This window comes from Neoarius graeffei, chromosome 12 (assembly GCF_027579695.1).
Source record: "Neoarius graeffei isolate fNeoGra1 chromosome 12, fNeoGra1.pri, whole genome shotgun sequence".
Classification (NCBI taxonomy): domain Eukaryota; kingdom Metazoa; phylum Chordata; class Actinopteri; order Siluriformes; family Ariidae; genus Neoarius; species Neoarius graeffei.
Genome location: NC_083580.1, coordinates 55,165,823 through 55,186,804, shown reverse-complemented (window position 1 = coordinate 55,186,804; position 20,982 = coordinate 55,165,823). Strand labels below are relative to the sequence as shown.

The 20,982-nt window shown below is 42.6% G+C and overlaps 1 long non-coding RNA gene across 2 annotated transcripts; it reads right to left on the bottom strand.

Annotated features, from left to right (window-relative positions):
- Positions 1–1,234: 1,234 nt before the first annotated feature.
- Positions 1,235–20,832, bottom strand: LOC132894950 (uncharacterized). 2 transcript variants are annotated; one of them, XR_009655697.1, is made up of 3 exons: positions 20,553–20,608; positions 1,978–2,056; positions 1,235–1,807 (listed from the first exon to the last, which is right to left on the bottom strand). It is a non-coding gene; the product is annotated as an uncharacterized LOC132894950 (long non-coding RNA). The 2 variants fall into 2 exon arrangements; XR_009655696.1 differs by lacking the exons at positions 1,235–1,807; positions 1,978–2,056 and adding exons at positions 18,199–18,760; positions 19,733–19,917 and having other exon boundaries at positions 20,553–20,832.
- Between the last annotated feature and the right edge of the window lie 150 nt (positions 20,833–20,982).

Below are 20,982 nucleotides of genomic sequence, written 5' to 3'. Positions count from 1 at the left end.
GCCGGTTTCCCCCACAGTCCAGAGACATGCAGGTTAGGTTAACTGATGACTCTAAATTGACCGTAGGTGTGAGTGTGAATGGTTGTCTGTGTCTGTGTCAGCCCTATGATGACCTGGTGACTTGTCCAGGGTGTACCCTGCCTTTGCCTGTAGTCAGCTGGGATAGGCTCCAGCTTGCCTGCGACCCTGTAGAACAGGATAAAGCGGCTAGAGATAATGAGATGAGATGATCTCAGTGAGATCAGCAACGCAGTGGAAACACACAAGACATTGCAACTCCTGAGAGTTTATGGGGTAGCTCCACAGCAAAAAAGATGGCTAATGAGACAACCAGGGATTCTATTGTTGTTATTCAAACACAAACAAACAAACAAACAAACAAACAAATAAAAACATTAGCTATCACAGATCCTCAGGATATCTCAGACATTTTTTGCTCACATGTGGGAAAAATTATGATTGGCTTTCTTAATCTGCTCATTTTAATGTGGGCACTCCAATTTGACCATTTAAAACCCTATTCGTTACTGAGTAAATAGTCCTTCTTATTAAGCTCTAAAATAGCCCTGTGCATGTGGTATTTATCTGTACACAAAAATTTGCAAGAACACAGCTGTTCACTGCTTTATGGTCTGGCATATTTTTTAGATTTTAAGCGCACATATTTGCCATTTACAAGAGTTGCTTGTGAAAAGCCCTCAAAACCACAGCAGCCCTGCAATGTTGCTGTGTTGTCAAGTATTTGGCCACAATTTGGATACAAACAGCTCAGTGTTTTTACTTATTGTTCCTACATCGATTGTTAGTCAGCATTGTAATTTTTCAAATGCTTCTTGAAAGCCCATATTAAATAATTTGTTTATACATTTTAAACCAAATATATATATGGAGGTTATGCAGTTGTATTTTACTAATTATATTAAAAATCCATATATCCAAATATATGTTATCTTTAACAATAAATGGACTGAAAATATACTGTTTAACAAAGAAAAACTTATCACTGACGTGGAGAAGGTTTCTCTTAGGAGACTTTTAGTTAACATTTATGGAATAAGTCTTGGATGTCAGTACTTTTTAAAAGTCAATAAGTTTTCCAGACATGGGAGAGTCTTCATGATGATGGCTTTGCACTTTCTGTGTTCTCAGCACCATGACACATTGTTTTGTCTTATTAACTCCAACAGGGAAAAACGCAAGGCTGGTGGGTAAACAACTGTTTATTATAGCTTCTATAATACAAGTGATAACAAGAACTAACTTGCCTCATGGTTATTCTGCAATTTTAAATCTATAAACAGTGTGTGTTATTTTTGGATAACAGCACAATCTATTGTGTTTTATTCCTTCCTTATTACAGAGCTTTGTTGAATATTCTATTCTGACTGGTCAATTACAGCATTCTACGTTCTGTTATTTCTGAACAGAAGACCATTGCTATGGAAAACAGACTGTTGCTATGGACACAGTTCTGGCCATAGACTCTCAAGGACCATGCCCAATCATATCAATCCGCAGAAAGAACTCCAGTAAATTTTGCTGCTTTAAAGGGGTGGCTCACCCTTTCCAGAATCCAATTTGTTGTTTTTGTTTTGAAAGCACATGGTCACTACCTACTAGCTCTTTGTGCTGCAAAACCTTAGCAAATTCACTGTTAGTGATCCCTTCAAAACACATCTCAAAATATTTCTTCATCTGTACAGTATGTCATACATGGAAGCTTTAAAAAATATGCCTTGTCTTTTCTTTCCTTTGCAGCTGCTCATGAGACGGCCGAGGCCGGTTCTGGTCTGTTACAATGGAATAACTATATGGAAACAGAATGGATTGGTTGAAAAAAAATATATATAGATAGATACTTTGACAGAATAACTTCAGTTTTACATGACAATTTCTATGTAATCTATGGCCTATGATGTCAGTGAATTGTTGCAGACTGTTTTTGGAATATTGTTAGCAGTGAAAGTGGATACTCACTACCTGCCAGATTCTGGGAAGGATGAGCTGGCCCCTTTAAGAATCAAATTATAACCCCAATTCCAAAAAAGTTGGGACGCTGTGTAAAACATAAATAAAAACAGAATGCGAAGATTTGCAAAATCATGGAAATCCTGTATTTCATTGAAAATAGTACAAAGACAACATAGCAAATGTTGAAACTGAGAAATTTTATTGTTTCTTGAAAAATAAGTGGATTTTTTTTTTTACCTACTTTTAACCAAAACAAGTCAGTGTGGGCAAACATGGTGGACTCCACTCTCCTGCGAGCTAAAATCCAGCAGAAAAGAAAAGCCTGTCTAGTGAGTGCAACTGCAAGATAGAGCAAGGTTAGATGACGCTATTTTTCTGGACTAAATCATTCACACTTAACTACTATCTTAGCCTGAGAATCCATGGGCTCGACTCCATGGTAGCGAGTATGGAGTTACAGGGGCCTTTTCTGTGATGTCATCATAACTGCGGATTCATTTATCCGGCCAAGCTTTGTGTTTGACGACGACCGGCACAAGTGTACGTGAGTGATTGTAAGCCCAATTCAGTGCATCTACAGATACATTTATAGAAGTTACATCTAAAAGAATAATGCCAGAGACCTATAGTGCTTCTGGATATAACAACAGACGTGGAGATAAGCCTGGTTTAACTTTTCACTGCTTCCCAGCAAACCCAGAAAGATGGGACAAATGGCGAGCCGCAGTTAAACAGGAAGACTGGAGGTCAACAAAACATTCCCATGTGTGTGGAGAACATTTCACAGTGTCTTGCAAAATTATTCATCCCCTTTTTTGTTTGTCCTGTTTTATTGCATTACAAGCTGGAATTAAAATGGATTTTGGGGGGTTAATGGTGCTCCATGGGATATTCAAAATCTTTGGGATATTTTTTATAACCCAACCCTGATCCATACTTCTTCAAAAATTTGTCTCTGACATGTTTGGAGTTGGGTGGCACGGTGGTGGAGTGATTAGCGTCTGTGTTACATCCTGTCACTAGGTGGCACTACAATAGATAGTGAGTCACAGAGAGCTGTAACAGTAGCAGTCATCTGTTGACAAATGACAGTTATAGAATGCTCGTCATAAAAATTCCACCATTCATATTTAGTATTGTGAGGTAGATTGAAAGATAGAAAGAGAATATGGATTGCACAGAGAAAGAAATGCTGATTAATATTGGAAAGGTAATAAAGATATAGATAGAGAGAGAGAGAGACAGACTGCGACATTGGCCCAAAATTGTTTCTGAGTCACTTGGTATGACTCTGAGTCACAGTCACATATCAATTGCAAAGCAACATTGGGTCAGATTTGACAGCCAACTGCAATTCTACATACTTGTCTCTGAACTAGCAATGAACTTCTAACTTACTGCAATTTACTTGTTTACATTACGTGCTCACTCACTTTGATGACTGAAAACAAAACTTCCTGTAGCCCACAGTATATGAACCCAAGAGAAAGCTTACCTCACCCTGTAATACATTTAGCAGTTATTCCATGAAATCAAGTCGTACATGAGCTGATAGCCAATGAGACGGATAGCGCAGAGTAGGCAATAAACTACTGTATGTACGATGAGATTGAGTGGAATAACTGTTTTATTATATCTACATACACTGGATTTTGAGAAACAGAGCGTTTTTATTTTTTGCAGATTTGATAAATAAAACTTTACAGTGTTCTGCAAAAGTATTCATCCCCCTTGGTGTTTGTCCTGTTTTGTTGCATTGCAAGATGGAAATAAAATGGATTTTTGGAGGGCTAACACCATTTGATTTACACAACATGCCTACCACTTTAAAGGTGCAAATTATTGTTTTATTTTGACACAAACAATAATTTTGATGATTATGGCTTATAGCTCATGAAAATCAGAAATCCAGTACCTCAAAATATTAGAATATTTCCTAAGATCAATCACAAAAGGATTTACAGTACAGAAATGTCCAACTTCTGAAACGTATGTTCATTTACACACCAATACTTGGTTGGGGCTCCTTTACCACAAATTACATCATCAATGCAGCGTGGCATGGAGGCGATCAGCCTGTGGCACTGCTGAGGTGTTATTGAAACCCAGGTTGCTTTGATAACTGCCTTCAGTGCATCTGTATTTTTGGATCGGATGTTTCTCATCTTCCCCTTGACAATACCCTATAGATTGTCTGTGGGGTTCAGGTCAGGTGAGTTGGCTGGTCATTGAAAGGTGCTGACTGCAAAGTCATCTGAAATTTTCAAAATTATTTATTGTGCTATGTCTCACAAGGACAATGTCATGCAGACGAGATGTGATCATTTTGATGTGCTGAGTATCGCTTTTCTCTGTTTTGGGACAGTTTACCTACCTCCTGAGATCAACAGCATGGCCCTACGGAAATAGCAGAACATGAGGAGCTTTTTTTTTTTTGAACATGAGGAGCTTTAACTATTTTGCATAACTATGGAACTGCATCACACCAAGATGGTGATGAGCGGAAATTATTGGTCAAATTCTCCTCTCCAGTACCCTGGAGTAAACCTTCCCCGGGAGGCTGAGAAGTGTGATTCCCCTATAATTGGAGCACACTCTCCGGTCCCCTTTCTTAAAAAGAGGGACCACCACCCCAGTCTGTCACTCCAGAGGCACTGTCCCCAACCGCCACGCGATGTTGCAGAGGCGTGTCAACCAAGACAGCCCCACAACATCCAGAGACTTGAGATACTCAGGGCGGATCTCATCCACCCCCGGTGCCTTGCCACCGAGGAGCTTGCAAACCACCTCAGTGACTTCGGCTTGGGTAATGGACGAGTCCACCTCTGAGTCATCAGCCTCAGTCTCCTCAATGGAAGACATGACGGTGGGATTGAGGAGATCCTCAAAGTATTCCTTCCACTGCCCGACAATGTCCCCAGTCGAGGTCAACAGCTCCCCACCTGCACTGTAAACAGTGTTGGCAGAGTACTGCTTCCCCCTCCTGAGGCACCGGATGGTTTGCCAGAATTTCTTTGAGGCCGACCGATAGTCCTCCATGGCCTCCCCGAACTCCTCCCAGTTCCGAGTTTTTGCCTCTGCAACTGCCCGAGCTGCAGCACGCCTGGCCTGCCGATACCCGTCAGCTGCCTCAGGAGTCCCGGAGGTCAACATGGCCCGATAGGACTCCTTCTTCAGCTTGACGGCATCCCTTACTACTGGTGTCCACCACCGGGTTCGGGGATTGCCGCTACGACAGGCACCGGAGACCTTGCGGCCACAGCTCCAAACAGCTGCGTCCACAATGGAGGCAGAGAACATGGTCCACTCAGACTCAATGTCCCCTGCCTCCCTCGGAAGCTGGGAAAAGCTCTCCGGGAGGTGGGAGTTAAAGACCTCCCCAACAGAGTGCTCGGCCACACGTTCCCATCAGACCCTCACCATACGTTTGGGCCTGCCAGGTCTGTCCAGCTTCCTCCTCCGCCAGCGGATCCAACTCACCACCAAGTGGTGATCAGTTGACAGCTCAGCCCCTCTCTTCACCCGAGTGTCCAAGACATAGGGCCGGAGATCAGATGAAACGACAACAAAGTCTATCATCAACCTCCGACCTAAGGTGTCCTGGTGCCACGTGCACTTATGGACAACCCTGTGCTCGAACATGGTGTTTGTTATGGACAAACCGTGACTAGCACAGAAGTCCAATAACAAAACACCACTCGGGTTCAGATCGGGGAGGCCGTTCCTCCCAACCACACCCCTCCAGGTGTCACTGTCGTCGCCCACGTGAGCATTGAAGTCCTCCAGTAGCACAATGGAGTCCCCAGTCTGAGCACCCCTCAGTACCTCTCCCAGGGACTCCAAGAAGGCCGGATACTCTATACTGCTATTCGGCCCATAGGCACAAACAACAGCAAGAGCCCTCTCCCCAATCCGAAGGCGCAGAGAGGCGACCCTCTCGTTCACTGGGGTAAACTCCAACACATGGCGGCTGAGCTGGGGAGCTATAAGCAAGCCCACACCAGCCCGCCGCCGCTCACCATGGGCGACTCCAGAGAAGTGGAGAGTCCAGCCCCTCTTGAGGAGCTGGGTTCCAGAGCCCAAGCTGTGCGTGGAGGTGAGCCCGACTATCTCTAGCCAGTACCTCTCAACCTCCCGCACAAGCTCAGGCTCTTTCCCCCCAGCGAAGTGACATTCCATGTCCCAACAGCTAGCCGCTGTATCCGGGGATCAGGTCGTCGAGGCCCCTGCCTTTGACTGCCACCCAATCCACACTGCACCAGTCCCCTACTGCTACCTCTGTAGGTGGTGAACCCACAGGAGGTCGGGCCCACGTCACCTCTTCGGGCTAAGCCCAGCCAGGCCCCATGGGCAAAGGCCCAGCCACCAAGCGCTCGCAAACGAGCCCCAACCCCAGGCCTGGCTCCAGGGTGGGGCCCCGGCTGCGCCATACCGGGCGACATCACGGTCCTCAATGGTTTCTCCATAAGGGTTTTGGTGAATTGCTCTTGGTCTGGCCTGTCACCTAGGACCTGTCTGCCTTGGGAAACCCTGACAGGGGCATAATGCCCCCGACAACATAGCTCCTAGGATCATTCAAGCACACAAACCCCTCCACCACAATAAGGTGGCAGTTCTAGGAGGGGACATTTGGACATGATATATTTTATTATATATTATATAGACCTAGTGTTTGGCTGGACTAGTACCATGTTTGTTATATACTGATAATATAGACAAGGCTAAACACCATAAAATATGCTAGATCTAGGCCCTGGCTTATTTATTACTATTAGAAGTCCATGTTTGAGCTTGCCTTTGTCATAATAAGGTACTTTTCTTTATCAGGAATTCCCATAACATTCTGGCATGCATGAAACCTGCCTTGAAATACAGTATCTATAGGCATCTGTACTTTTGTAAGCCTTTCAAATCCCAGTGTATTTAGAAGTCCCAAATACTAAATAGTTCAGGATGTCATAAGACCCCAAATCTGGTAGCTGGTTTGCTGTACACATTTTAAGTGGTATAAATACATTTGTGGGTAAATTAAGAAGAAGAAGCCTTTATTTTTGTCACATGTATACTCAAGCACAACAAGATTCCTCCTCTGCATTTAACCCTATCTCAAGCAGTGAACACGCATGAGGCACAGCAGGCGTGCGCGCACGCACACACACACACACACACACACACACACACACACACACAAGTGGACAGAATGAATGAATAAATAAATAAGTGGGTAAATTATATGCATCTGTGATGCCTGCATGTTTCAACTTTTGGATGTAACACATTCTGCTGATATAATCTAAATTTTTAATTGGCACAATGTTTTCCGCTCATCACCATCTTGGTGTGATGCAGTTCCATAGTTATGCAAAATAGTTAAAGCTCCTCATGTTCAAAAAAAAAAAAAAAGCTCCTCATGTTCTGCTATTTCCGTAGGGCCATGCTGTTGATCTCAGGAGGTAGGAAAACTGTCCCAAAACAGAGAAAAGTGATACTCAGCACATCAAAATGATCACATCTCGTCTGCATGACATTGTCCTTGTGAGACATAGCACAATAAATAATTGTGAAAATTTCAGATGACTTTGCAGTCAGCACCTTTCAATGACCAGCCAACTCACCTGACCTGAACCCCACAGACAATCTATAGGGTATTGTCAAGGGGAAGATGAGAAACATCCGATCCAAAAATACAGATGCGCTGAAGGCAGTTATCAAAGCAACCTGGGTTTCAATAACACCTCAGCAGTGCCACAGGCTGATCGCCTCCATGCCACGCTGCATTGATGATGTAATTTGTGGTAAAGGAGCCCCAACCAAGTATTGGTGTGTAAATGAACATACGTTTCAGAAGTTGGACATTTCTGTACTGTAAATCCTTTTGTGATTGATCTTAGGAAATATTCTAATATTTTGAGGTACTGGATTTCTGATTTTCATGAGCTATAAGCCATAATCATCAAAATTATTGCTTGTGTCAAAATAAAACAACAATTTGCACCTTTAAAGTGGTAGGCATGTTGTGTAAATCAAATGGTGTTAGCCCTCCAAAAATCCATTTTATTTCCATCTTGCAATGCAACAAAACAGGACATACACCAAGGGGGATGAATACTTTTGCAGAACACTGTAAAGTTTTATTTATCAAATCTGCAAAAAATAAAAACGCTCTGTTTCTCAAAATCCAGTGAATGTAGATATAATAAAACAGTTATTCCACTCAATCTCATCGTACATACAGTAGCTTATTGCCTACTCTGCGCTATGCGTCTCGTTGGCTATCAGCTCATGTACGACTTGATTTCATGGAATAACTGCTAAATGTATTACAGGGTGAGGTAAGCTTTATCTTGGGTGCATATACTGTGGGCTACAGGAAGTTTTGTTTTCAGTCATCAAAGTGAGTGAGCACATAATATAAGCAAGTAAATTGCAGTAGGTTAGAATTTCATTGCTAGTTCAGAGACAAGTATGTAGAATTGCAGTCGGCTGTCAAATCTGACCCAATATTGCTTTGCAATTGATATGTGACTGTGACTCAGAGTCATACCAAGTGACTCAGAAACAATTTTGGCCCAATGTCGCAGTCTGTCTCTCTCTCTCTCTCTATCTATATCTTTATTACCTTTCCAATATTAATCAGCATTTCTTTCTCTGTGCAATCCATATTCTCTTTCTATCTTTCAATCTACCTCACAATACTAAATATGAATGGTGGAATTTTTATGACGAGCATTCTATAACTGTCATTTGTCAACAGATGACTGCTACTGTTACAGCTCTCTGTGACTCACTATCTATTGTAGTGCCAACTAGTGGCAGGATGTAACACAGACTGTTGATGTTAAAGAGAGCGGGGTAAGATGAGCCACTTTTTACATTTTTCATCATAACTACATGTTAAAGCCATTTTTGCTTCCAGTCTACACACCATACCAAATTTCAAAGTGTACTGTTACTATCTGAGCAAAAAATAATTGATAAGCTCTTATGGTTAGAGTGATATTACCTCTTGAAAAAAAAATGTCAAGTGGCTCAACTTACCCCATGCACGGGGTAAGATGAGCCACTGTGTGGGGTAAATTGAGCCAACACAAAACATGTTAGGTTAACAAAGTAAACAACTTTTATTATTAGAAATGCAATCAGTGAATCAAGTCAAGTCAATCAAGTGGGGGATAGGGCCGTTGCATAGAGAAGGGGAGATGAAGAGAGAGGTGATAGAACGAGATGGGATAGGGAGGGATAGATAGATGGATAGAGAGAGAGATATGCATAGATAGATAAAAAGAGGGATGGTTAGAGAGGGAATGAGAGATATACTATATTATAGAAATTACTAAAACAGTAGAACAGTGCCAAAAAATCTTATTTCTTTCAGTAGGTTAAAACTTTGCTAAAACATGCAGCAATCATTCCATCAATCATTCAATCATTTCATCATTATTCAATGTTCCAAGCGTTCAAATTGCAAGGGAACACCATTTGCATCTCCCTCCGTGCTGTCCCCCCAACAGTAAAGGGGCGGGGCAATTTTTTCACAATATCCTGTCTTGACAGGACAGCCTCATCTTTCTCTTTGAAGACAAAGGTTGGCTTTCTTGCAGAGCCATGGCATGACTGGCTTCTTCTGAGAAATCTTGCCTCTATTTCAAAGACATCCAATTTGATTATCTGGCCAATGAAGAAATGCACTTTCTTCTTCCCCGTGAATTTTGCCACAACATAATCCCCCACATCTAACAACTGGTCTTCCTCATCTGATGTCATATATATATATATATATATATATATATATATATATATATATATATATATATATATATATATATGTATGAAGAGTTCAGATGCAAAACCCCCTAAACGCCATCTCTGTGAAAAATGAGTTAATGATGTTGTGTGAATCCTGTCTACATCTAGTATATGTAACTGAAATATTTTTGTAAAAAAATTACATAAAAACCACTCCCCGTCTTGTCTAAAATATCGGTTTAGTATTAAAAACCTCTAAACGCCACTTCACTTTAGCAGCAAAAGCCTCTACTTTCAACAACCAATCAGAACGTGACCTGGACTCGCGTGCCATAACGTTTGTAAACAAAGTTTCATCAGGAAAACTTTATTCACAGGAAGATTTTTGCGAAATGGCAGCTAATACCGACATGAATTACAATGGCATGAATGAACCTGTCCTCCAGACAGTGAATGGGCGAAGGAAACGTCGTGTTGTGGAAAATCATGGTCGCTATTTAGCGAAAATGAAGCGATATAGCGGCGAAAATGTTGAAAATGGAATAGTCTGCCATCACAACAGCTTGATGTGCGCCGCGGTAAGCTTAACTCAGATCGACCTGGCTTACTTCAAAAAACAGTTATACACGTCCAAAGATAAGGTTGAACAGGACGCTATACTTCTGTCTCACTTGAATATTATGCCGGTTAAGCGGAGGAGAGAACAAGTTGACGACGAGGGGAAGAGACGACAAAGAGACGTGACCATCAAATTAATTATTATTTTAATAATAATTAAAATAATATTAATAATATTATTATTAATAATATATAATAATATAATATAAATATTATTTACCATCAAATCAAATTATTATTATTATCACAGTTATTGTGTCAATGTTGTTAATGTTACTAACTTAAACTTGCCCTTCTTGGCAGAATATTGCTTGTTGCATTTACTGTACATGTATTTGTGTTAAGATTTTCATGTTGTTTACACCAGGTTTTTATTGCACTTCAGTATTATTCCAATGTATTTTATTTGGTTTAGTACTTTGTATCATTTGCTTGGAAAGCAAAAGTCTGCTGATGTGAAGAAAATAAACCTATTGGCATTGTTTAAACTGTGTGGATTTCGAATTTCTTAAATGTTGACATGACAGGCCTTTTGCCTTCATTTATGAAGAGGAGTGTTGGTATTTATTTAGGTATTGCTTAAAAACATGACACGATTATCTCATGATCATAGGTCCATTAACAGCTATGAATGTGCCAACCACACCACCATCACTATTACAACCACCCTATATGTGTGGCATACTAATTTTCAATGTTTCCAGTTGTATCTCTGGTGATTTTGTAACACTTACCCATGTCTGTAAGGAAAAAATGGATTTAGAGGTTTTTGCATACAAAGAACCTATGGATTTAGCTGGTTTTGACGCAAAAGAAAGAAAGTATTTGTTAAAAACAGTAATTTTGCTGAAGTAACATTTGTGAGATTAACACAGTGTTTTCCCTAACTAATAACCTTGTGATTTCAAATTAATCTAGGTTTCTATACTTAAATACAAAGGCCTGATAAAAAATGGCCTTTTTCTCAAAAAGTGGTCAAGTGGAGTTAGAGGGTTTTGCATCTGAACTCTTCATATGTTGTTGTCATATATGACCAGTAAATGTGAAAACTTAAGTGTCATCCATATTGGGTAAGCTCAGCCACCAATGGGGTAAGTTGAGCCAGTGGCTCAACTTGCCCCACATCTAATGGCTCATCTTACCCCGTGGCCACCATTTTGTAGAAAAATGCTAATAAAGGGGATTAGGCTAATCAAAATTATTTTTATTAGCATTCATATCATAGCTTAGAAAGCCACTAACTTAACCCTAATGTGTCTAAATATTATTCTACTTTTGTCTTCTCTAAATCATCTTCACTGTGGACAAACATGGAATTGACTTAGAAAGCACAAAAACACATTTTTATAAATATCTCCCTCACCTAGTTTGACATGTGGTGCTCCTCTCCACAAGTGTAAGTAAATGGTCCCGCCCCCCTTTGAATGTGGTCACATGGTCACATTTGTTTACTGTTTCTTAGAAACAGGGGGTGGCTCATCTTACCCCCTGGCTCATCTTACCCCGCTCTCCCCTACTGTTTTTATGCATATCTAACCAGACACATATACATTGAAGTAATCAGACACATAAATACACTGATTTGTCTTATGCTAATTATATACTGATTCAAAGCCAAGGATGTTGATTTTCAGTAAAAGAGTAAATGAAGTTGAGCGCCACAGTGGTGTAGTGGTTAGCACTGTCACCTCACAGTTTGCATGTTCTCCCCATGTTTGCGTAGGTTTCTTCTGGGTACTCCGGTTTCCCCCACAGTCCAAAGACATTCAGGTTAGGTTAATTGGTGGCTCTTAATTGAATGTAAGTGTGACTGAGTGTGAATGGTGGTTTGTCTCTATGTGTCAGCCCTGCAATGGTCTGGTGACTTGTCCAGGGTGTATGCTGCCTCTTGCCCATAGTCGGCTGGGATAGGCTCCAGCTTGCCCATGACCCTGCACAGGATAAGCGGTTCCGGATAATGGATGGAGTAAATTAATTTGATTCTCTTAAAAGTAATAATAAATTGATTTATAATCATAATTACAGTAAACTGTGGGTGGTAGAAATGGGCAACTGGACTTGCTTGAAGATTCTTGAAAATGTTTCACCTCTCGTCCAAAAGGCTTCCTCAGTTCTGTCTGACTAATAGGGAGTATCAGATATTTATCTTCTCCTGGCTCAGAATCAGAATTCTGATGACCAGCTCATCTAAGGTGTCATTGAGGCATCATGTTGGTGTGGGTCGCTGGAGGCTGGGTGTGAATGGCGAGTCATTAGGGTGATCAAAGGATCGCCCGTTAGGGTGATCAATGGCAATCTGACTCTCTCTGTCCTCCTGTGAGTCCCCGAAAACAGCTGGGTCCTGGCGTACACCCAGCCGTCTGGGAAGAGTGTCCAAGACCACCTTGTAGATGGCTGACAAATGATGTCTTAGACCCCCACCTCTGTTCAGTGATGGCCATTCCAGGTTGACAAAAATGGCTTCTTTGACTCCTCGCTCATACCAACGATCCTCTCTGGCTAAAATGCGTACGTCACAATCCCAAAATGAGTGTCCTTCGTTGTTAAGATGAATGTAGACAGCCGAGTCCTGGCCTGAGGAGCTGGCTCTCCTGTGTTGGGCCAAGCGCCTGTATAGCGGTTGTTTCGTCTCCCCAATATACGAATTTGTGCAATTCTCACTGCACTGAATTGCATACACTACGCTGTCCTGTTTGTGTCTGGGTATTCTGTCCTTAGGGTGGACCAGTTTCTGCTTCAGGGTGTTATTGGGTCTGAAATGTACCGGAATGTTGTGTTTGTAGAAGATCCTCCTGAGTTTCTCAGATAGATCAGAAATGTAGGGAATGACAATGTTCTTGCGTTTGTTCCTGTTATCATCCTTGTCAGTTATGTTCCTTTTTATGCTCTTTAGGAAAGCTCAGTTGGGATAACCGCAATTCTGAAGTGCTTTCTTGATATGATTCTGCTCCTTCTCTTTTCCCTCTAATGTTGTAGGAATGTTCTGAGCCCTGTGTTGCAAGGTCCTAATGACCCCCAATTTATGTTCCAGTGGGTGGTGAGAGTCGAAAAGTAGGTACTGGTCTGTGTGTGTGGGTTTCCGGTAGACCTCGATACTAAGGCTTCTGTCTTGTCTAATGTGTACATCACAATCCAAGAAGGCTAGATTATTCCCACTGACATCCTCCTGAGAACAAACGCAAGAACATTGTCATTCCCTACATTTCTGGTCTATCTGAGACTCTGTCGGCGCTATTCTCACTATCCACTGAATCAACATCCACCTTTAGCACCTGAAGCTGTAGCATGGGAGTTGGAACAGCTGACACCGTCTGGTCAGCATAATCAAAATCCTTCAATGCTGCACAAGGGAAAACATCCGCCACCTTGGCATTGCATCTCAGTGTTTCTGGTTGGGCCAGCGGGTTGACGATCTTCAGTGGGAGCCAGCCATCATTTCTTAAGATTGTCATAGTTTTCCCTATGAGAATGTTCCTTGGTCTTAGGTGGGCACGTGTGGGTTCGATGACCACAGCACTGCCAGCTGAAATGTTCTGACGGTCCTTGAGCTGTGCCCAAACTAAATGCTCCTGCAAAGGCTCTAAAATGATTGCCTGCTTCAGCCTCAGTGTTCCCACCTTGTCTGGCACATTGCTCCCCTGCCACCTCTCCACATTGGCCAAGAGAGAGAAAAGCTGTTCCTCTTCGTCAGTACACACTGCTGGTCGTGTTTCAAAGACATCATTCTTCATAACATGTATGAGGTGTTTAATAAAGTTGCTACCAATGATCAGATCATCGACTTGGCCATCCACTACCAAAACAGGAACAGAAGCTTTATGGCCAAACACTGTTAGAACCAAGTCACATGCCCCTGCCGCTCTGGTCTTCATACCGCCACATCCAACGAGCACTACATCCACTGGGTGGAGTGAGTAACTCGACAGAACACCAGCTTCACACAGGCATAGCACAGCTGTTGAGGTCAGTGTACAAGCCATTGAACCATTGTCAATCATCACCTGCAGTTCCATTACATCATTCACAGAAACAGAAGTATAAAATAAATCATAGTTTGGAGCCACCTTGTGTATATTTTGATAGATTACTTTTACAGCAGATCCTTCAGAAGCACATGCACACGAATACACAGACACTACATCATCACAGTCATTCAGAGGGACATTATTAGGCCCATCACTCGTCCCCTCCCCGTGTGGGCCATCTAGTTTCCCTGCAGGTTGGTTGGGCCCTGCTGTGCGAGTCCTGCTCTTGGTCTGAGGCCTGTGGGCATAATGCCAGAGTATGACCAGGGGCGTGACAGAGGAAGCATAGATGGTCATCACGACAGTGTTGTACTGTGCTGTGGTTTGCCTCCCCACACACTGAGCAAGGCAAAGACGGGTTCAACCTTCTCCTAAACCGTTGTTGTGGATGAGAGCCAGGACTGCTCACCATTTGTTGTGGCCTCTGTTCAAGAAGTCGCTCCAGCAACGCAATGACCTAGGCAAAAGGCTCAGACGGACTGAGAGAGGAAGCTGCCACTGGAGCGGGCTTTTGTTCAATGGCTGGCTCAGGTTGGGTCACTGGTACAAGCTTGACTTTAGGCGACACCACCAGAGACGACACTTCCTGCTCCAGTGTGGAGACAGTCACCGGTGAACACGAAAGATGCTTGGCTCTGCTCTCCCTTTGATGGTCCTCTAGTCTCTCATGCACCTCACCAGCAGTCCATTGATGCAAGGGTTTGCACTTGAAAATCAGACACAGTCCAGGATCAGGGCAATATCGGATAAACATAGCAGTCACTTTACGAGCAGGATCTTCTAGCTTCTTGCCCTGTCTCCTGACACAGTCCTCTGCTACATCAATTGCCCTGTTCAGTCTGATCCAATAGTCAAATGGTTTCTCGCCAGTCAGAGGTAAGGTTGTGTAAAAGTCTGCTAATGGCATGTCTGAGTAAACTACCTCACTGAAATGTTGTTTCAGAATGTCAAAAACCAGGCCTGGGCCTTGGCTTAGATCTATTTTAGAGTCACTGCGTAGCCCAACTCTGACGACATCCCACGCCCGTCCTATGATCTTACTCATCACTTCCTTAGACTGCTCCTGGCACTAAAACCCTTCTTGCGCATATAAACCACCATAAGCTCCTCCCACTCTTGCACTGTACACTTCTCTGAACCATCTCCCCTGAAAAACCCAGGTGCCTTCACATCAGCTTTCAGCACTAGGCCCATGCTTGAAACATCCCCAGCCCTACTATTATATTGAGGACCTGATGTGTCATCCATCACTTTGGTTGCTCCTAGACAGGCCACAATGCTTTCACCAATAGACTGTCCCACCCGCTCAACAATATCTGCCAGTATGTCAACTGAAACCTCCCTGTTCCCCAAAGGCGAGACTGGCTCAGAACTAACAGAGTGGGGTGTACTTTCATTGGCGCTGCGTGTCTGTTGTGAGGTGGAGTTTTGAACTGGTGTAGAGGTAAAAGGCTGTGCTGCAGCAGCATGGTCTGCTAACCTGGGAAACCTAGGCAGTAGGCCTAACCCCCCATCCCTACTGACACCCCCACCAATACCCCTACCCATATCACCCAATCCATTAGGACTATCCATTATGGGTCAGTGCACTAAGTGAAATGAAAAGAAAACAATATAAATAAAAAAAATCATGCAAAAATCAGTGAACAAGGGAAATATTCTTTAAACTAAAAATAAACCCTTCAGATGAAACAAAAAAGTTGGCAAAGTATTCTACGGTTAGCTCAGTCAACTTGATCTGCTAAATAACTTTCATTTGTTATTTGTCAGGACCAAAAACAGCAACTGCAAGTCACACTACAATGTACAATGAACCACTTAGTCAGAAAATACCATAAAATAATCCCATTTGCAGTACAATACCGCCACCGTGTGGCCAAACCTGAAACTGCAGATGCAATGTCTTGTAGCAAAGGATTATAATTGAGAACGTTCTTCAACAGGGCGGCACGGTGGTGTAGTGGTTAGCGCTGTCGCCTCACAGCAAGAAGGCCCGGGTTTGAGCCCCGGGGCCGGCGAGGACCTTTCTGTGCGGAGCTTGCATGTTCTCCCCGTGTCCACGTAGGTTTCCTCCGGGTGCTCCGGTTTCCCCCACAGTCCAAAGACATGCAGGTTAGGTTAACTGGTGACTCTAAATTGACCGTAGGTGTGAATGTGAGTGTGAATGGTTGTCTGTGTCTATGTGTCAGCCCTGTGATGACCTGGCGACTTGTCCAGGGTGTACCCTGCCTTTCACCCGTAGTCAGCTGGGATAGGCTCCAGCTTGCCTGCGACCCTATAGAATAGGATAAAGCGGCTAGAGATAATGAGATGAGACGTTCTTCAACAATCAATCTCCGGAAGTAACTGTAAAACCCTGCACAACGTGTGGTGAGGCTCATAGATTCCACAAAAAGATAACGTACAAGTTTCTTAAGAGACAAAGATTTCCGGCAGAAATATTCAGACCAGGAAATACGTGACTAGCCAAGCTATCTGTACCACATGGAAGCAAGCAACCCCAGTGATTCTTGTCAGCTTCAACAACATCGGTAGCCCTCCACGTCGACATCCAGCACGCACAAGAAGACCGTCACGGCACCAGTGTAACAGATGTGATGTGGGTTGCATTGTAAGTACCACACACAAACTTCCAGTTGAGGGTTTTATTATTCTAACAATAGACACAGAAGTTGTACCACTCAACTGTCCAAACTGGCAATGCTGCCATTAAAAATATAGAAACACTTGTGTTAGCACACACAGAATATAGGCTTTACAAGCCAACAGTCTATACTTACTGGACAGATGCAATAAACATGCAATTCTGTTCTCACATAAAGGTCCATCAAAGTCTAGGTACATATACATTGAAATAAGGAAAGATTATTTTTTCCCGGTCCAAATCCTGCGCTCTGATTGGCTGGCAAGTTACAGACCCCAGTTATGGACCTCTGGCGACTCGCTCGTTCAAAACAACAACAAGCGTAGTTGCAATCTTTGTCAACATTTATCTTTTTTTAATAAGATTTTTTATTTATAAGATTATCAAAAAGCTTATAAATTTTTGCCAGCATTTCTCAGGAGAATAGCATTAAAATGACAGTGTTCACAGCAAAAGCAAGTTTTACTACCCTGAGGAAGAAGAAATAAAAGAAAACATTTCAGGAGAAAGCTAAAAACTTGTAACTCTTGCTAACGCTGCGCAAAAACATGGCTGAATCCTGAATGACTCCTATTTGTATAAATAGGAGACTACATAGGCGGCAAAATGTAGTTTCTTTTTCCCCTGCCATGGAAGTGCACTTGTATACCGAGGAGAAAACAATTTGCATTACAGCCGTGAATGAGGATTCAAAATAGCATTAATTTTACAGCATGGATAGCGATAACGACAGTGTTCACAGCAAAAGCGCGTTTTACTACCCTGAGGAAGACAAAATAAAAACATTTCAGGAGAAAGCTAAAAATCTCTAACTTGCTAACACCGAGCAAAAACATGGCTGAATCCTGAATGACTCCTATATGTAGAAACAGGGGACTACATAGGCGGCAAAATGTAGTTTTTTTTTTCCTGCCATGGAAGTGCACTTGTATACTGAGGAGAAAGCAATTTGCATTACAGCCGTGAATGAGGATTCAAAATGGAGGCTCGGCTCGGTTTTCCCTTTCGGGCGCTCTCATTTTCTGTTAGAATTTGGTAAAGAAGAAAATAAATATACTATTTACCAGCTTAAGGTCGGTCCGTATGGTGAAATGCCGTGACCTCGGCCTTGAATACCGACCTCGGCCCAGAGAGCCTCGCTCAGTACTTTCAAGACCTCGGTCACGGTCAGGCATGCAAACTGGTCAGGGGTGAAAAAGGTGAGAAGGGTGCACGGACGCACGGCACGTGCGCAAAAGTACATTTCGTAGTTTACGTTACAAAAAAAATTGCAACCAGTGACATCTTGAATTTAATACAGTACAAAATAACTTTCCATAAACATGTCTTTATTGGACAACAATTCAATTCAAGTGGACGCTTTCTTTACAGCCATTTTATTTTTTTTTCTTTTTGGCCTGCACCAGGAGTTCACAGGCCCTCTTCCTGTGTTTAGCTGCGTGCCTCAGCCTGGCCTGCTTCTCCTGTGTGTGGATGCAATGATTTCCATCTTCTTCTTATGTATTTCTGTTTGGACATGAGCCATCAAAGCATGGCTGCCCTTTTTCGCATAGTTTATGTCCTTGTGGCAGAGGACACACCTGGCCAATCCCTGTCTGTCAATTTTCTTAAAGACATCACCTATGTGAAATGACCCCTCTTGTCCCTTCATGGATACCTTGCCCTCCAGTTAAAGCCAGGTCCACTTCCAGCTGCATTTTATTTCAGCATCCAGCTTTTTAACAGCTGCAGCGTCCTCCTCCCCAACACACTCATTCTGCAAGAATAATGTTTGTATTAGTGTAAGTGGTACATCAGTACTATTAACTGTAAACCACTCTCTTTACTGTGTTCAGAGATCACAGAAGATAAAGCTGTACAACAGCCAAAAGTAATTGACTTTGAATGGTGACGAGTGACAAAAGCTACAGCAGCGACTAAACAACAATGGCAACAAAGCGGCTTTACACTACAGCTTTAGTAGCTTCTGGTCTAAATAAGCCTTTCCTGACGTCTCCTCTCACGCTGAAAAAAATTGCGCCGAGTCAATGGATGAAGGCAGAACAGTGTACAACACGAGACAGGCCAGTTTTCGCTATTTTTAGATGGCTCAGAACCATTACGTTTCAATGAATCAATAAATAACAATCCTGGCGACCAGTGTTTGTTACTTAGCGTTGACAACACAAGTTTGACACTAATTTCTTTAAAATATCTAGCAAACAGGAGCAAATCATTTTCCACCAGAGCTTTACTAGCTCTCGCGGTGTTCAACGCAAGTTGTAGCGAACGGTAACTAAACCCATGTCAAGAGTTCCCCAGTAACTTCGATACTACCAGAAAATATAAAAATAATTGGAACCATTACTTGTGCTTGTACATTGCTTGCGCTCTACAGCCAGAGCAAGCTAGAACAAGCGGTTGTCATGGGGATTTGAAAAGACGCTTGGTGCTTATTTTTAGGAGAAAAACACCCTGTCGGCTTTCTAGCTCTCGAAAAAAAAAAACTGTATTTGAAAACCATCCATTGTGAAGAGGGAATTTCTCTATACCACGCCACTGAGCTGATCATGTGTTCGTTTTCATCTCTCTCATATCTGGCGACAGTAAGCTATAGCGGCTGGTATTTACATCTGTAGCCGTCTTATGGAGCTAGCTAACGTGTTATGTCTTAAACTTGATTTCAGCACGTATGTTAAAACATATTAGACATAGTTACATTTATGTACTGGCACTGTAAAAGACTTACCTCAACACGTAACAGCAACAAAATCCAATGACTTTTCCAGCTATTCACCCCCGAGCGCGCTGGAAACTGTTCCATTGGTATGTTCAGACCCCTTCGCATGTTTGTAAACAAACCGACCGTTGCCAGGATGCGCGCGCAGCCTGGACTCAGAAACAATGGCGCTGCCCATAGACCGGCATTATGAGCTGTCAGATTATGCAAAACAATTGTAGTTACAAGATCGAGAATGCTACATAAGTTAACTCTAACAAGTGGACATCGCCTACCGGATCCGCATTTAATTAAAGAGTGGACGGACAATGTTAGTAAGTTCCCTGGTATACAGTGGCCAGATATATACTCGTACCTTATTGACAAGACTTCAGTGTACCCCCACGAAAAACTTCGTGCCTACATCATCCAACATATCCACAATGATAGTGTAAAGAGTGCAGCTAAGAGAAATCAGAGCTGCGTAAAAAGCGAGAGGCAGAGAGCAGAAATGAAACTGAACGGGGCGGGAGCTAGGTTAGAGCAGTCAACGTAAGTTGGCATTTAGAGTGAGGGCACACAATTTTACCTTTCCATCCTTGCTTTAAAATTGTGATTTTCGGCATACACAAATAATAATGGCACAAAATCTGGACTGCTTGAGTCAAGCGAGACCTCTCCTACAAACAAAACTGCATGCAAAGCTAAGTTAACATGCTAACAATATTCATTACATTGTGTAACTATGACCCAGCTAATCAGACAAACGTTACCAAAGTATTTTGCTACATCAATAAACGAAGACTAGAAAGAATAAAAAAGAAAGATTTAATAAATAGCCTGATCTTACCTGTGATGAAGTGGGCGCTGCAAACCCGCGCATTTTTGATGGTGCTTTCATCCCAGTCTACACGTTTGATGGCTTGTAGCCATAGACGTCGGCGATTTTTTTGGAATGGGTGAGATCCTGCTGGAATTCTGAACATTTTAACCCCATCACTGCTACGATTCTGACACCTGACAACACAACAACTAGGCATTTCTTCCAAATATTTCTTCTCCTCTCTACCGTCGCCAAAAGTCAGTCTGACCGTCGCTGAGTCTTTTTTGAGTCCAGGCTGCGCGCACAATTTCCTCTTACGTATGAATGACGTTTACTGCGAAGGGGTCTGTTGAGATGAGGTTGCCAGATCCCTCTATAAAAAGGTGACTTTGCGGTCTGAATCTGTGGAATTTTCGTAAGCGAGGATTGGCAACCAGCAGTGGGTTGCGCACCAGCT